Raw genomic sequence first — 5,446 nt, forward strand, 5'->3', positions numbered from 1 at the left:
ACAGTTGGATCCTGTGATGAAGTTAGCATAAGCCAATCAGATTCTTTCATGCTCCTTTAATGGGAACAAATTCCACTGACATTGTGGATGAAGCAACCACACAGAGAGGATTCTGACAGGCCTCAATCTAGCCATCTTTTCTTCTTCCTCCCACCTACATGGGAGGAAGAAGACAGTGCATGTGAGCAGGTACTGGAGTAAAAGCAATGACCTATACATTGGTCACTGTGCTTACAATGAAAATGGATTCTTATGATACTTCGGTACTTTTTTTGTTTTATTGTTTAAAAGAGTAATGCCAATGTTTACAAAAACAGGTTCATGATATCTAACACCCTCTGGGAGGGCATTTTACAAATGTAGGGCTGCCACCAATAATATCCTTTCTATCATGGCCATCCACCAAACATCATATGGTGCAATATGGCTATTAGCTTCCAGGCAGGGCCTGGAGTTCCACCATACTTGCAACAGATCTCTGAACTACAAGAGATCAGTTCCCCCAGAGGAAATTGCAGCTTTGAAAAGCAAACTCAATGGCATTTCACATTCCTGCTGAACTTCCTTCCCTCCTCAAATTCTTCCCTCTTCAGACACTGTCCCCAAAGCTGCAGGAATTTCCTAAACTGGAGTTGGCAACCCTATGATGAAGACATATGTAAAAAGAAATCAAATGACCCTAATGTGTAATATTTGGTGATGTATACTCTTTCATGGGGCTGGTGGCCTGGTTTACTTGCACTAGGGTCAACAAGTAGGACAACAATTTCCAGCATATTTGGTTCATAAAGAGAGAGTTGTATTCATCCTAACCCCATGTTTACATGTATCAGTTTATTTTTATTTGAGATGAGAACAAGGTGAAAGTAAGAATAGTGATCCCCTGAAGTAATACTTTAATGACAGAACTCCAAAGTTCATAGCCATTAGATTTACCAAAGGTTATTTGAAGATTAAAATCACCAGGAAATGTTTTTCCTTCTTTGTACAATAATGTCATCATTATAGAGCAGTAAAAAGTGTAATGAGAAAAAAATGACCTTAAGTTTTGAATCAAATTAAACAATGTTTACAGCATCAGTTCACAAATTTCTTAGTAGAAGATCAGCCTTTGCCATAACACATTTATATAAATGAACAGAACTCTGTAGAGGTGGCATATAAATTTTCTAAATAAATAAATAATATTGGGATGCGTCCAGCAATCCACAAGCAAGATGGATTTCCCTTTCTTCATCTTCTGTTAGCCTCCATATCTTCTAAAATGCTGTTCCTAGGCTATAGGGCTGGGTAAGATGGGAGGGTTTGTAGGGGGAGGAAGAATCAGAGAAAATTGCTTCTGTCTTCTGCTGGTGAATGTGCGCTTTCACAGTCAGAAACAGACAATAGGATCCAAGACATTACGATTTTTCCCACTTAATGGCTGAGTGTAATGAAGCATACTTAATGCCACTTTAATAACATGGGGCAAGGAATCAAACTATTATTTTCAGTGCTGAATAATTTGCAGTTCTGAAATAATTCATAGCATACACTTAACTGCAATGACATCTGAATGCAAAATTATATATCTGATAGTGATGTTGGACCTTCTGTGCAGATCAAAATATCCATAAGCAGGACCTGGGGGCAAACCTCTGCTTTGCTGTAAGATACAAAAGGTTACCCAAAAAAGGGTTAATTTCCTGCCTGAAGTAATGGGCAATGTCTGTGCATGAACAGATGCTGTGTTAAAAAGCCACAAACAACTTTGAACAAACAAATTGGGATCATCTGAAAGGGCAGTAAGGGAGGAGTAAAGAAAATGGAGGCAGGTTGGAAGGCAGGAAGAACGAAAATGGACAAGTGGGAGGGTTAGGGAGAGGGAGGAAACCAAATATCATGCATGGTGGAAACGCAGGGAACAACCAGGTGATTGGGCAGGTTGGAAGGAAATGGGAGCCTTCAGGAGATATGGTATTTCCTCTTCCTGTGACTCCGACTCTTTACAGGCCCCTTTCTTATAGAAAAAGCTCTGTGACTTACTCAGTTTAATGCCAGACTTCTGGAACTAGAACCCTATAGAAAGCAGTGTTTTAGTCAGGATGATGGTAATTCATATATTTCTTTAAATGTAATGCTCCATTTGTTCATTTGCCTTTAGGCCAAACTACTGCCTTCACTACAGCTGCATGTAGGTAGCCAAAAAACCTCTTCTTCAGGGCACAGTGCTCTGGGGAAGACAGCGCTTTGTAGCAGAAAAGGAGCAAGATGGAAGGGAATTTAAACCCTTGCCTGCCCCTCAGTTTGTCTACTAGCTGCTTTCTTCAGTGCATTTCCAGATTCCAGGAACTTATTTGCATATTAGGTCACTCCTCTGACATCACAATTGTTTTACACAGGGCTTTTTATAGGAAAAAGCCCAACAGGAACTTATTTGCATATTAGGCCACACACCCCTGATGCCAAGCCAGCTAGAACTGTGTTCCTGTGCATTCCTGCTAAAAAAAAAAAATGCCCTCTCCAGCCCCATATTTCTGAAAAGACCATGTTGTTTGGAAGCACCACATGGAGGCAAATATATCTCTTTTAAAAAAAAACAAACCCTACTTTATGTGGTAGATCAGTCATCAGATCACAGTCATGTTGTGATGTATTTTCTATGGAACTGAGACCTTTTCTCCTCAAGCCATTTTCCTAAAAGAAATTACCCTTGCCCCTAAAGCTTCTATTAACCCTAAGAAAAGTTATGTTCAGTACAGGTGCTTTGTAACATTAAAAACATTTCATGACAGCTAATCAAATGTGTAGTTCATCCTTGACAGTGCAGAAACAGGGAGATTCAAAGCAGTTTACATGTGACCGATTTCACACTCAGCTTACCCTGCTGTCACGTTCCTTTTCTCTGCGCAGTGTCCTTCGGATTTCCCACTATCTGCTCTGGAGCTGCAGCAAAAGTGGTTTTCACATGGCAAACGGAAACTGCTGAGCCTGCCTCAGTGGGGAGGGCAGGGTATAAATAAAATTTTTGTAGTGTATCAGCAGCAGTACGCGCCCATGCGCAGGGGCGACTGGGCGGTCCCAGACGCCTCCAGCGCCGGGCACGGAATCCCCCGCCAATCACCAGCTGTGGCGGGAAGTTTAACTGGTCAGGGATTGGCCTGACCTGTCCTGTAGGCTGAACCGGGGATTGTACATAAGCGGGACCCGGCCCGCATGCTCTCTCTCTTGCAACGTGCTCCAAATAAAGAATGTTGCCCTACTGCCGTCTCCCGTCTGAGTACGTTACAATTTTATTATTATTTTTATCATTATTAAAAACCAGTTTCCGTTTGCCACGTGAAAACCGCGATGTTTGCTGCAGCTCCGGAGCAGATAGTGGGAAATCCGAAGGACACTGTGCAGAGAAGAGGAACATGATAGCGGGGTAAGCTGAGTGCAGAATCAGTCATGTGTTAAAATTGCCAGTCTCCAGGTGGGACCTGGAGATCTCCTTCTTTTACAACTGATCTCCAGCTGGCAAAAATGGCTGCTTTAAAGGGTGGACTCTATGGCCTTGTTATGCTAAGGCCCCTCCCATCCCCAAACTCTGCCCTCTCCTTAATCCATCCCCAAAGTCTCCAGGTATATTCCAGCACAGACCTGGCAATCCTAGGTAGATGGTAGGGCTGGTTTGGTAGATCACAAGTTGTGGTGTCATGTGGTACAACAGTGGACTTCAACCTTTCCAGATCTGGAAGGCACTGAACAAGTGAGCCACAGAGCTGCATGTCAGGAAGAGAGAGAACCAGGGTTATGGTATCACAATGCCAGGGCCCAGAACATTAGTAGTAGACCAAAAGAGCTGGAAGGAAGAAACACAAACCAATCACTACAATGTCTACTGTAGTCAGGATCAAGCTAGGGTCACAGTCATGGACACATCCTCTGCAGCACTGAGTAATTTCACTTTACTATTGCTCTGCTTGTAGCATGCATGCAAAGAGAGGTAGAAGGCAGGATACCCTTGCTGTCTGTACACTAGGCCCTTTCCAGCTGCAAATGACAGCTCTAGGGTCTCATGACAGCAGAAAGTCCCAGCCTAAGGTGAAGATCACTATGGAATATGTGTATGAAGCTTCCCTGTACTGAAGAAACCTATCTGGAAATCAATTTACTCAGTAAATAGTTGGGATGGGAAACTGTGTCTACTTGTTCAAACATTTACAAATTTCCATCTCTCTGGTTTTGAAGTTACTTTCCTCTTTTGCAACCCAGTGAATCTTACAGGGTTCAAAGGAATAGACATAGATGGGGGAAAGAATCACAAAATCAGCATTAACCACAATATCTCATTTCAAACCATATGATCACTTCACATTAATAGATGGCACAATGTAAGCATTACTTTCCCATTTCAGTTTATCTAAAGGAACTAAGAAGGCATGAAAGAAAAAAAAATCAGGACCTCCTTATTTGATTGAAATAATGGTCAGTCAGTATGCCAGAACTTCAGACAACTGTCTTTGACTTTCCACATCTATACTCATTTTGATCTTATTGCTTGTATGCATCCCCTTTACAAACAGTGACCAAGTATTTAGGTCTGACTACCTATATCTTGTAGGAAATTATTTTTGTTCTTTGAAAAGTAGACAAATAACATCAAAGCTTTCAGCATCAATCATAAGAGGATTTCTCCTTTCAAAGTCAACAAAACAAACATGAAATTGATTGGTATTTACATTTTCTTCAGAAAGATAGGAAAGGGGTAATAGTTGCATACTGTATTCGACATTAGTAACTTTGAACCTTTATGATACGTTAGATCAAATGATAATACTCACTTTCCTTCCTCAACATAAGTGTAGAAAATTCAAATTTGTATTCAGAAAACATAAACAGATTGAGAAACAAATTAAAGAGAAAATTACTATTAATTGTTAACAGGGTGATGGGTTCTGAGTAGACAACTGACAATAAAAGCTGTACATTCACAAATATAGAACTATAATTCTGATCTAAATCATTGGATTTTTGCAACTGATTACCAACAGAGTTGAATTCGCCGTCTAACAGAAATGGGGAAACAAGAAGGGACATGAATGAAACCATGGTTTAATTAATCTCTGTTGCTAGTATAATTGTCTGAACATGGACCATCCTACAAACTATGGTTAACTAGGATCTGCAAAATCAAGACATAAAACCATGTTTTGAAGCTGTACTATGTCAACAGTGGGTTTCCTGCTTCCCACTCCAACATCAGTCTCTTGTTCAGCTCAAAATTGTGTTTCTATGGGTCAGTGAACCCTCAGAAACATCGTGGGAATGCAATGAGGAAAAAGAATCAGTGAAAATCACCTTTCCCCTCCTCCAAGCATGGAATGGCCTACAACAAGAACACTTAGAGACAAGGTAAGGATTTGAATGATCAGCTGCAAGCCAAATTCTACTTTAACAAACAAATATAAACTATCAGGGCTTT

Source organism: Heteronotia binoei, chromosome 6 (assembly GCF_032191835.1).
Source record: "Heteronotia binoei isolate CCM8104 ecotype False Entrance Well chromosome 6, APGP_CSIRO_Hbin_v1, whole genome shotgun sequence".
Classification (NCBI taxonomy): domain Eukaryota; kingdom Metazoa; phylum Chordata; class Lepidosauria; order Squamata; family Gekkonidae; genus Heteronotia; species Heteronotia binoei.